Source organism: Schistocerca nitens, chromosome 3, assembly GCF_023898315.1.
Source record: "Schistocerca nitens isolate TAMUIC-IGC-003100 chromosome 3, iqSchNite1.1, whole genome shotgun sequence".
In the NCBI taxonomy this organism is placed as follows: Eukaryota; Metazoa; Arthropoda; class Insecta; order Orthoptera; family Acrididae; genus Schistocerca; species Schistocerca nitens.
In genome coordinates, this window is record NC_064616.1 from 616,495,018 (window position 1) to 616,508,639 (window position 13,622).

General features: G+C 36.7%; 1 protein-coding gene across 1 annotated transcript in view; it reads right to left on the reverse strand.

Moving 5' to 3' along the window:
* Positions 1 to 9,712: 9,712 nt before the first annotated feature.
* LOC126249681 (transmembrane emp24 domain-containing protein 1) overlaps positions 9,713 to 13,622 on the reverse strand; it is a 52,673-nt gene continuing 48,763 nt past the window's right edge. Inside the window, exon 6 of the mRNA XM_049951360.1 lies at positions 9,713 to 11,125. The gene's annotated coding sequence lies outside the window, so the exon portion shown is untranslated. The remainder of the gene's footprint in view (positions 11,126 to 13,622) is intronic.

Sequence of the window (13,622 nt, forward strand, 5' to 3'; positions counted from 1 at the left end):
ACATTCCCAGGATGCATTATTCCTTGTCCTTTCATATTCCTCCTCTCAAAGACATGATTAACAGGTAAGCTCACACGCATGCATCCACGACCCCCCCCCCCTCTCTCTCTCTCTCTCTCTCTCTCTCTCTCTCTCTCACACACACACACACACACACACACACACAGTACCACTGGCCCTCGCTGAGGTTTTCAGATCCCTAAACTGGCATAAGGACTGAACATGCCTGTAGTACTTTTCTTCTGCTGATTATACCCTACTGTATGTCTCTAGTACAGATAAACTTCAAACAAAAACCTTAATACAACAAGTTTGAAAGTAGGCTCAAAATTAAATTACAATAAGGTTCAAGTAATGTTTCATCAACACATAAAAAAGAAAACAAAGAAAGAATTACATCAAAGAACAAGCCAGTGAATTTTTGTGCTTTGGTCAGTTGAAGACTGAGAACAGGTGGAAATAGAAATAAATCAAATGGAAGACCATAACTGGCATAAGGGTGCTAAACTAGACAGATATTTCCCTGGAATGGAAAATCTACAATAGTTGTATAGCAGTAATTTTGACTTGATGCAATAATACATGGCTTTCAATGCAAAAACCATTAAAAACTTACTGATCCCCACTGAGCTACACAAATGCAAGATGAGAAATGCTAGAAGAGACAAGAAACATGGAGCAGGGAAAAAGAAACTGGATGGGACGACATGACTTCACTCAAAATAAAATTGAAGTGGGCATGGCACACATCCATCTGATTCACGGAAATAATTTGTAAGATGCCACAAAATATAAAAGACAGTGTTAACAACCTATTAGAAGGTGACTAGACATTACTATAAACCAAGTGAGAATAATATGGTTGTAGGCCAAAATGTATGGAGAAGTCTAGAGGAAGCCTTTATCCAACAGTGCATGACACATGACTGCTGCTGCTGCCCAAGTTGTATTTTTTAATTTTATTTTTTTTTATTTCAGTATCACTGCTATTCTGTATTCAAGTAATGGCTTCTGACTATGATTTGAGTTTCGTAATGCAATAGACCTCTCCTAGCATTTGCTCTGATGCACTAATATGAGGCTATTCTGTTTGTGAAAAATGCATTTTGGAGTGAGTACTGTCAACAACAAAAATTAAATCAGGGCTGGAAGCTACAGGAAGGAGGCAAATTATTTCTCCAGTAATTAAAATATATTTGTACCACCTGCAACATCAGCCAAAGTAAATGTTGCAGTTTTCCTCTGTTTATGTTAGCTCAATAGTAGCAATATCTAGATCAAATTGTATTGATTCACACAAAACTCATGGTCAGAATAACTTGTATGGAATTCTGCGTCTTACTTCTTTCCCCTCTCATCATTTTAATTGACACCATTTGAAAAGAATGATGTGGAAAAGTTTCAAAACCATACAGCTAACCAATGGACTTACTTCTCTTACACAGCACAATTCCCACAACAGAAGACAAGGAACTGATCTTTGTGATGGTAAAAATTTAATTAACCAATAGCTCAACATTATTCTAATTACCAAAGTTGATAAAGATTTTAAGCTACAAAACATTATATCCAATATCCATTTTGTCAACCCCTACTTCACATAATATCTTGTTTATAATTTGATTTTTCCTGACTCATTTTTCAATTCCTTGTCAACAAGGGAATACCTGAGAAATACAACTAACTGTACACATTTACAAATTGATATCAAACAACCATGTTTTGAGGACTAAGCCTCTCATCTATAGTTACATTAGAATTTTTTGTTTGCATTATTGGCAACCAGACATTAATTTGTTTTCTAGAATGAATCATATAGTGCATTCAAAGAGGCATTAAGAAATTGCCTCTGCTATCAGAAATCAACCTCGAGTGAACAAGTCACAGTTGCTAAAAAAGTTGCTTACAACATCTTTGTTTGAACAATTCTTGAGTACTGTTTATTGGTTTTGGACACTTACTAAGTGGAACTGATGGATGAGATAGAGAGGATTCAAAGAGGAACAGTGCAAGTTTATTGAGGGCTCATTTCATAAGCCAAGAGCATCACAGGAATTTTTACCCAAAATCCAATGGGAGGCACTATAATAACTTCATTGCACATTTCAGGAAGCCTTACTTTCAAAACTCCAATTGCAATTGGGAAACATACTTCCTTCAACATACATATCACACAATGATCAAAACAGGATAAACAGGGAAATGCCTACACAAATGGTACAGGAAGGGTGCAATATGTGCACACAACCACAAACAATACAGTAGCTTGCAGAAAAATACTTACAAAGCTGTAAAATTTGTTTATTTTTATGCCTGTTGTAATATCTGATTTGACATTCTAAAATGTATGACAGAGTACTTCAAAATCCCCATTTGCTCCTCACCAATCATCTTAAAGGAACACTGTGGTCTATCTTGAGATGATGAAATGGGTACCATGAGTAAATCATGGATAAGTACATGACTGTATGCATTAACTTTTATTTTTAATTCAATCTAAAACAACTGCAGGCTTTAAAGTCAGTCATATCAGCCAGGCCCTGCTTGCAATCTGCATCCATATTACTGTCATTTAGACAACCTCCTTTCTGCTACAACAAACAAGATAAACAAACCACTAACATTCCAACAGATAATATTTTCATGTTATAGGAAACATCTCCTTTGTAAAAAGAGCTATCTTTTCTGCTGCAGTTAAGAAAAACAAGGTAAAAAGACAACATCCAACAAAATTTAAAAACAATGTTGTTGCCATTTACAAGCCACTACCCATACTGCAACCTCAATAAAAAGATGCAGCTAGTTCAACTCAAAGTTACATTGTCGAGAGAGTTAATAAATCAATCATGGGTAAGGAAGTAAAAATTAATAAACTGAATTACAAAGTCTACAGTACCTCATAGTGTATTTTATGATGAGGGCACAGCCACATACATTTCTGAGCAAATGTGGTAAAGACTATAAAGCTTATACTGCAATGCTACATTTATCATTTATATATGATCTGACATTAACTCAAAATGTTGAACACTACACATACACTAAAATTATCATCACCAGAGAGAGAAAGAGAGAGACTTTCAAATTTGCAAGATACAAAGCTGTTTATATGTGGTATTCCTGAGTCCTGGTGTTCTCAGAATATAAATAATAAGACAATACCATTCTGTTACAGTCATATATTACACTGGCCATATGTAAATACAGGAAAATAAAAACACAGTTATTGGTAAACAAATTTACATGACTAGCAAATAAATTAAATAGCTACTTTTGTGATAGGCAATAGCATACAAATCATACTATCAATCTGTTATCTCTTTGAAATAAAAGATCTGCAGTTATTAACTATTCTTTCAGTCTTAATTGTAGTATCTCTGTCATTTTAAATGACATTTAATATTGGCAAGAGGAAGGAAAACAAATTCCAGTGAATGAACACACTGTCTCCAAACTAATGAGCTTCTCATTTGGTGGTTAATTTTAATAAATCCGACAACCTGTAAAATACAGGTCAGCTTGTGCCTCATACATCACAAAATATATCACAGCAATACCCACTGACGTGTTCTACTTATAAAGTACAAAACAGCTACTTATAAATGCTCCCTGAAAGTCACTACACGTTTTCTGCTTCTCACTACATTCAGTTCACAGATTTTACATCTCACAAACTTATATACAAAGTACATTTATTCTTACTGCCATATGCTATAATATGCAGTATGGGCAACAACATTGCAATGGTAGTTATTATAATTCCACAATTCCACTTAAAAGTCAACTTATGAACCAATCCATACAAAACAAATGTTTTGTTGTGGCAATCACAATATTATCATTTGAGTAAGGTGTTAACCATTCAAAAGACCATCCCACAAATATGTGTGGCAAGACACAGTGAAATAATTAACATGCTTGTTAATACCTCTTCTTCAAAATTCCCAATCCTAATGAAGTTACTGATTTCAGATCATTGCACTTATCAACAAACAGCGTTGCATCTGAATGGTTCATTTCCAGAATTCTAATAATTTGATGATTCCCTAAATATTTCAAACCATCAACCAATCACACTGAGAAAGCTTCAAAAGTATTCTTAAATGTGTATGTATAAAATAATATGGCCTTGCTTTGGTAGTTGGTATGGATCAAACCCACTACTGCCAATGATAAAGGCAAGGATAATTTGCACAATGAGAATGGCTGTCTTGTGATATTTTAAAAAAGAAACAAGTTTCAATGGCACTGATAGCACTCTTGCAAGTGAGCTAGATGTTAACTAGCACAAAAAAAAAAAAAAAAAAAAAAAAAAATTTGCAACAAGCTATGACATCATTCCATATACAAAATTATAAATTCCAAAACTATGTAAACAAATAACAACATTAATAGACAGATTTAAAGACCTGGTGATTCTACTGTTGCATGTGACTTCCTCCTATACTTAATCATTTAAAAATTTACTGACTGAGATCATCATTTTCACTGGTGAAACTAGATAGTGCCTAACAGAAGTCATTTAGTAGGCCATTGCTCTAACAATGGAGATTCCTTTACATAAGAAACATTTCTTTCAAGGTAGGTGCAAATTTTGACATTGGTCCAGCATACAGTGGGTGCAAAACTGAGTCCTCCATAAATAGATTCTTATTTTAACAATATGAGTAATGGATATAAACAGTACAGGGACTATCTTACAATTACAACATTAACATTTATAATTTACTGGTATTCACTCACAATGCCACTATTTTTTAAGTTTTTATAAAAAGATATAAATACAATTACTGAACTGTCATGAAAACACAGGAAACGAAACAAAAAAATTTCAATGAAGACCATAAAATTTACCGAGGCAAAGTAATAACAAAGCAGACTTTACAAAAATAATTAGCATAAATTAATCCTACACATTTGAGGTGCCTGACTAATCATTATTATTATGCACATTTATACAGCATACTCTAACTTTTCAGATCAATACATGTACAACTATCATTTATACAAGTTTGTGTGCGTCATGCATGACTGAATCCACAAAGAACTGGGTAATAATGACAACTACTACCACACAATTGCTTCATTATTCATGAAGACTTTTTATTTCTGAAAAGATTATCTGTCCACCAAAATGTGTACTTACTTTTAGAGCCAATGCTTCAAGTTTTCTCTGCTGCAAGTACAACAGATATGAAGTAACAACAAATGAAAGAACTGAAATGAAAGAAATTTAACTGTCAATGAAAACGGTGAGAAATGGAAATACAGTTTAAGGAGTAACTTCAAACATAACCATCACGGTGATGCAAAACCAGAACTATGAGTCCTCAATAAAATTTATTAGAAAATCACCTATAAAACAGAAAAAAAAATCATTGAATATTAATGTAAATGTACTTTTACATTTAGCTCAATGGAGATAATATGGACAAAATAATTTAACTATAAAAACTGTCATGCATGACGTGCAAAGGCTGCACATTTTCAGGGACAATATTCTGGAACATAGAGAAATACTGCAATTCAAGAAGAGTTACCCGCAACAGCTCTATGAATGGAAGAATGTAGGTAGGTTACAGTTTAACATTCTATCAACACTGACATCATCAGAAACTGACTACTAGCTCGACTGCGCAAGGATAATGAAGGAAATCAGTCATGTACTTCATGAAAAAGCACTCTAGTGTTCAACTGCAGTAATTTAGGTAAACAACAGAAAATATACACCAGGATGATCAGGAATTTGAATCCTGCTGCTTTTAAATATGACTGCATGAGTCCAACTGGTTTGTTATTACCCAAGATCACAACAGAATGTGGACTGTTCACAACTACTACACACATCTATATCTAGAACACTGCAAATGGTACTGTTTAAGTGGAACTTCAACACAAAATTTATGTGCCACATGTCCGTAAGTTGGCAGGAAGAACCAGCTTTCATTTCCCGTCATGATGTGAGATTTCATTTCCTGTCACGATGTGAGACTATGCTTTTGTCAAAAACTTGCTGATAAAACGGATGTGATGAATTCAGGTGGATGTAATGAATTCAAGTGGAGGTGATGAATTCAGGGGCATGGAATGATTATGTAAACATACATTTGCATTTCTCGTCCACTATTTCTCTTCCAATCAGTGGATTCCTTATTTCCAAAGTTAATGTTGCACATAATATTTCCAAAACAAATCAGAATACATTTTAAGCTGAGACAGTTAAGTGTAAGAGAACTGGACCTAACTATGAAGTGAAATGATTTGTGATGCCTGCAGGACTGTTTGTTCATAAATTTACTCAACAAGACACTAAATTATCCACAGGAGATGAGAAAATGTGCCTAGCAGTCTTTTGAACAATAGGTGGGAAAGCTAAAATCAAAAGGAACAGATCTCTTGAACTTCTGAGCCCTGGTAATAAACCAACAAAGTGAACAAATACATCTAAGTTACCGTTAAGTCAAGAGGGAGCATCCTTCACTAATAATCAAAACATCCCCCAAGCTTTGAACTTAGCCACTGCTTCAGTTTTGAATAAAAATCAGCTGTAAGTGACCAAAGACTTCCAGCATAAGAAGTCACCCTCATTCTGCCAATGGCCTTGTCAAATTCAGCATGTAAAGTGAGATAATAATCTAATAGTCATGTGGGATTGAAATGTGATTGCAGGAGAAGAAGTAGAAGAAAAGAGTTATAGGAGAATATGGACTTGGTAGTAGCAAGGAGAGGGGAGAAAGATCAGTTGAGGTCTGCAATAAATTTCAGTTAGTAATAGTGAATACCCTGTTCAACAATCACAAGAGGAAGAGGTTTACTTGGAAGAGGCCTGGAGACATTGGAAGATTCCAGACAGATTACATCATGGTCAGAGAAAGATTCCGAAATCAGATATTGGATTGTAAGGCATATCCAAGAGCAGATATAAATTCACAACACAATTTAGTAAAGATGAAGAGTAAATTGAAGTTTAAGAGAATCATCTGGAAGAATCAGAGTGGAAGAAATTGGGATACTAACTTACAGAGGAATAATGAGATGAGTCTGAAGTTCACTAAACACATGGATAATGCAATACAGAAAACCACAATAGGCAGTTCAGTTGAAGAGGAGTGGACAACTCGGAGTGATCACAAAGGTTGGGCAAACATAGATAACGAGAAGGTAACTGTGAAGAAATCTTGAGTAACAGGAGAAATACTTCAACTGATTGATGAAAGAGGGAAATATAAAAATATTCGGGGAAAGACTGGAACACAGAAATACAAATCAATTAGGAATGAAATAAATAGGAAGTGCACAGAAGCCAAGGTGAAACGGCTGCAGCAAAAGTGTGAAGAAATCGAAAAAGAAATGGTCATTGGAAGAACTGATGCAGCATATAGAGATGTCAAAACAGCCTTTGGTGAAATGAAAAGCAAGGGTGGCAATATTAAGAGTACAATGGGAGCACCACTGTTAAGTACAGAGGAGAGTTGATAGGTTGAAAGAATACACTAAAGGCCTATATGGCAGTGGCATTGTCTGATGATGTCATGGAATATATGGAAGAAATAGGGGATTCAGTATCAGAGCCCGAATTTAAAAGAGCTGTGGAAGACTTATGATCAAATACAGCAGAAGAGATAGCCAATATTACATTGCAATTTCCAAAATCACTGGGGAAGCAGCAACCAAACAATTATTCAAGTTAGTGTGAAGAGTTTATCAGACAGATGATATACCATCAGACAATATCATCCACACTATTCCATTGATAGCAAGAGCAGGTGTGAGTGTGAATTATCGCTGTCAGCTCATGAATCCCAAGTTGCTGACAAGAATAATATGCAGAAGAATGGATAAGAGAAAATCGAGGATCTGTTAGACAATGATCAGTTTGGCTTTAGGAAAGGTAAAGCAACAAGAGAAGCAGTCCTGCCATTGCAATTGATAACAAAAGCAAGACAGAAGAAAAATCAAGACAGGATCATAGGCTCTGTTGAAATGGAAAAGTGTTTCACAGTGTAAAATGGTGCAAGATGTTCAAAATTCTGAAAAAATACGGGTAAGGTATAGGGAACACTGGGTAATATATATTCTGTACAAGAACCAATGCAAGACAATACGATTACAAAACTAAGAACAAAGTGCTCAGATTATACGTAGGCAGTCTTTCGTCCCTACTGTTTAGTCTATGTACAGAAAAAGCAGTGCTGGAAATAAAAAGAAAGTTTCAACAGTAAGATTAAAATTCAGGGTTAAAGGATATGGATGATAAAATTCACTGACTGATATCAGTGATAAAATTTACTGACATCATTGCTATCCTCAGTGAAGGTGAAGAAGATTTACAGAATCTGTTGAATGGAATGAGCAGTCTAATGTGTACACAATAAGGATTATGAGTAAATTGAAGAAGGTAACGAGACGTAGCAGAGAAATAAAAAGTGAGAAGCTTAACATCAAAACTGGTATCGCCAAGTAGACAAAGCTATCTTGGAAGCGAAATAATCCATGATGGGCAAAGCAAAGTAGACATAAAAAACAAACTAACACATGCAAAGAGGAGGTTGATGGCTAAAAAATGTCTGTTAGCATCAACATACACATTTATTTGAGGAATAAATTTCTGAGAATGTACGTTTGGAGCAGGTAATGAATCATGGACTGTGAAAAATTGGAACACAAATGAACTGAAGCATATTGGGTATGGAGCTACAGAAGAATGTTGAAAATTAGGTGGCCTTATAGATAAGGAATAAGAATGTTCTCCATAGAAATGACAAAGAAAGGAATGTATGGAAAATACTGAAAAGAAGACAAAACAGGATGATAGGACTTGTGTTAAAGACACATTGTACTAGTGGGAGCTGTAGATGCTAAAAACTGTAGGAGAAGACAGGAACTGGAATAAATCCAATGAATTATTGAGGACATTGGATACAAGAGCTACTCTGAGATTAGGAGGTTGGCAAGGAGAGGAATTTGTGGCAGGCCGCATCAAACTAGTCAAAAGACAGGTGACAAACACATACATTTCCCCTACAATGAAAAATGACACAAATAGCAATATTTTGGAGAAGTGCAATATCCTCAAGAAAATAATGCTGCAAGAGCTAAAATATGCATTTTCAGGAAGATTGACATCTAGGCAGTCAACCAAATATAAAATTTTGAAGAATATCTTTAGCTATATATATATATATATATATATATATATATATATATATATATATATATATATATATATATATATATATATATATTTTTTTTTTTTTTTTTTTTTTTTTTTGGGAGAAGCCACATCCTCAGTAAGATTATCTGTAACATGTGGCATATCAGCTGGAAATAATTTTTTGGGGGGAAATCATTCACAGAAGTTCTTCCAAAACAAATTTTAAGAACCACTTACAACCAGCAGTGTACTGTAACCAGCAAGTAAATGAGGCCATTACCAAAACAGCACCGAAATTAACCATGTTGAGGCAACACAAAACTGCAAAGAAGCAGACGTTTATAAAAACAAGCACCATTCGGCACATCACTGCAGTTATAACAGAAACTGGAGGGTGATATTAACTATAACTCACCCCTATGAGAACAAACATTACAATCTACCACCTAAATAAGTGGAAAAATTGTATGTATCTTTGTTGCTTAAATACTGAGCATCACACTCTGGAATTCTAAAACTAGAACCACTAAAATACAAGAACAACTATATTTTCTATATAGAGACAGATGTTGCCCTCTGGAAGACCGATATATGCATCACTCAGCATTCTAGGATTTCTAGTCATGTTTAGTGCAATATGTTGTGTAGATAACTTAACTCTAAGTCTTTGTTAATCCTTCAATGCCATAAATGAGCTTGTTTAACAGATTTACAGAGGGAATCCGTAACTATTATAGACATTTTCAAATGCTGCGCATTCTGCCACAAAACAAATACTATCATCTTGGCACTATTTGCTATAACAAGGTGACACTGAATATGGAAGACATAAATAATATACTGCACTCTGGATAATCATTGGCAGCCAATAATACTCAGTCACGTATGCAGAACGCAACACACATCATCCACTATCCTGTCACTGAAGTTGTATTTGTGCATCTAGATGACAGTCTGCACACACGCACACAAACAAACAAAAACAATAAAAGGTTAATCAATACAGAAGACATTTTGATGCCAACATCTCATTACATAATATCCACTTCAGTTAACTTGAGATTAGAGCTCAGGAAAATCTTCCCAGAGATGAGTATTCATGTATCCTGAAATCACCTTCTCTATGAAGCTTCTGATACAGTTTAAAAGTAACACCCTGTGAACTCTGAGCGAAAATAAAGAAAAATGTGAAATAAAATGAGTGCATCAATACGTAACTACTTTTAAACAGACAGTACACCTATTGTTTGTTCATCAGATTTTTTGATATGGCATTCTGTTAAGAGAAAGCTGTTAATACAACTTACACAAAGTGACACTACACTACAACACTACACAGTGACAAAACATGCTGCAGTTCAATCTATTCACTTACGAGACTTCCTGGCAGATTCATACTGTGTGTCAGATTGTAAGTTGAACACAGAGTCTCAGCTTTCAGAGGCAATGAGGTACCTAGGTACATGACCTATCTCCAATCTACCAGTACTTCTTAGCTGCTTCAAACGAAAACACTATTTTTACAAACATATAGTGGAAAGAGCAGTGGTTTCCAAACAACATACTGGAGTATTACAAACACAATTAATTAAAGTTCAGATACGAATTTTACAATGCATTTAGTCTTACATACACATTAAATCTGCTGATACTTGAAGACAAAAAATGACAAACAACCAATCTAAAATGTTGCATTTTATGAATGCATTTCTTATTAATAACACTGAACAACTGGTTGTATCTTTTAAGGTGGACATTTGTCCCACCTACTTGTGGCATTGATACACTGGGAATTAAGGGCCTTCACTATGTCTCTTAATAGTACTCCAACTCTTTCTTTCAACCAAATTCAGTTCAACTGATAACTCAAATATAATTGGAGGTGCTATAGATGATCTGCAGTCTTCACATTAAGATCCTGAAGTCCACATCAAACTGCTACACAGACTGCATGTTCCATATACTAAAAACCTGCAATAAAAGAAGGGTGATTTTTTGTAATAAATGACAAATGGTGAAACTAACTTAACATTAATTGTGACAAAATTTTGAAAACTACACTGCTTTTTAAAAGCAGTGCCTTAAAAACAGATTAAGACAGTGTGCTGAACAAGGATTTGGACAATGGCCATTGCTTACCAACTGAGCCATCTAAAGATACTTCACAACTGGCTCAAAGTTTTGACCTGCCTGTATGTGTGCTGACCCCCCCCCCCCCTCCCCAAATGTATGTGCCTAAATATTTAAGTTTACTTATTTGTTCAAATCCGCAAAAATTAGCTATCTGAAAATGAGACTGTCATATTGTTTCACTCTTAATGATTTATAACACACAACAAGTGACCCAGCACGATGTAAAGATCCCGAACACTTTAAAACAGAAAGTAAATTTAATTTTTCAAAATACAGTTGGAAGGGAATAGCATAATGTTGCCGTAATTCAATTGTGTGGGAGGGGGAGGCAGCGGGGGAGGGGGGAGGGGAGAGGGGGAGGGATTCAACAATAGACCATACATCTGTCCCAATTAGATCACAAACTAATTACCACAAGCAATTTAAAATTCTCTCAGCTGCATATGGTTTTTCACGCTTAACATGACTGATTACTGTTTATACAGCACTCTACCAAATTTTGTTAGTTGCTGATACATAGATCATTGAGTAAGTAATATATGAAACACATTAACTGTATGTAGGTGAATTTTGTATCAATTTTCATATAGTGGCAGTTCCATTTGAAACAATGGAGGAGGAAATCTGCATTAGATTCTTTATGATAAAACTGACTGTAGATACTCCATAAAGTTCATGGTACTTATTTAGACACAGCTTGGGAGGTGGTGAATCCTTTTGCACTTACAGCACATTCTTGATAGAGTAAAAGCAACTCTGGAAAGTGTGTCACATTCAGTCAAATATTAGCACATACATTGATGAGCGAAAATATTATGAGCGCCTGCCTCAAAGTGTGTTGTTCCACCTTCAGAATGTAATACAGCAGCGATTCTGCATGGCAGTGGGTTTTCCCATTTTCAGTCCATAGCTATGCTACAATGATTCCTCCATTTATGTCTGCTCCGATACTATAGTTTCCTGATGGTTGGTTGGTTGGTTTGTGGGATTGAAGGGACCAGACTGCTATGGTCATCGGTCCCTTTTTCCAAAACTTCAAACATCCACACAGAATAAAAACAAACAATGGAGATGACAACAGACGGCACAGGACAAGAAAGATGCAGACATATAACAGACAAAAGGAATTAAAAGCACACAGAGTGTGACAGTGGTTGGTCGACAATAGAGACAAAAAAGGAAAAGCCAACCACCTAGAAACACACTAAAAAAATAACCCAGTCTAAAATCGTAGGCCAAAGACCAGACTCAAAACAAAAAAATGACAATCACTCAGATTAAGTAATAAAAGCTCCCTGCCCAAATAAAATGTAAGACTAAGCCTGCCATGGCAGTGTCATCTGTTAAAAGGGCAGGGAATGCATCAGGCAGTGCAAACATCTGCCTGTGCACAGCTAAAAGGCGACAGGCCAACAAAATGTGAACCACTGTCAAAGCGGATCCGCAGCAACATAGAGATGGGTCCTCACAGCGCAATAAGTGGCTGTGCGTCATCCGGGTGTGCCCAATACGCAGCCGGCACAGGACAACAGACTCCTTGCGAGAGACCCACAAGGAGGAGTGCCACGCACCGGTAGCCTCCTTGATGGCCCGAAGTTTGTTTGGTGAAGGCAGGGTGCGCCATTCTTCACCCCAGGTGCGAAGTACATTCTACCGCAAAACTGCCTTGAGGTCACTCTCCGAAAGCCCAATCGATAAGGCTGGTGCACCAACAGCCTGTTTGGCCAGCATGTCAACACGTTCATTGCCCGGGATGCCGACATGACCAGGGGTCCACACAAAGACCACAGAGCGACCGCAACGGGCAAGAGTATGGAGGGACTCCTGGATAGCCATCACCAGACGAGAGCAAGGGAAACACTGGTCGATATCTCATAAACCGCTCAGGAAGTTGCTACAGAAAACGAAGGACTCACCTGAGTAGGAGCTGATATACTCTAGGGCATGAGAGATGGCGACTAGCTCAGCAGTGAAAACGCTGCGGCCAGCCGGCAATGAGTGTTGTTCGCAATGGTCCCCTAGAGTGAGAGCATAGCCGACACGACCAGCAACCATCAAACTGTCAGTGTAGACAACACCAGAGCCCTGATACGTGGCAAGGATGGAAAGAAAGCGGCGGCGGAAAGTCTCAGGAGAGACCGAGTCCTTCGGGCCCTGTGCCAATCGAGCCAAAGGCATGGCAGGGCACACACCACGGTGGTGTACGCAGAGGGGCCCGGAAGAGAGGTGGAAGAGAAAAAACCCCAAGCCCGGAGACAAGCTCTCTGACGCGAACTGCGATTCCTGATGGTGTCATGTCCACAGTGCCACCAGCTGGCATTCAAATTTGCTGTGA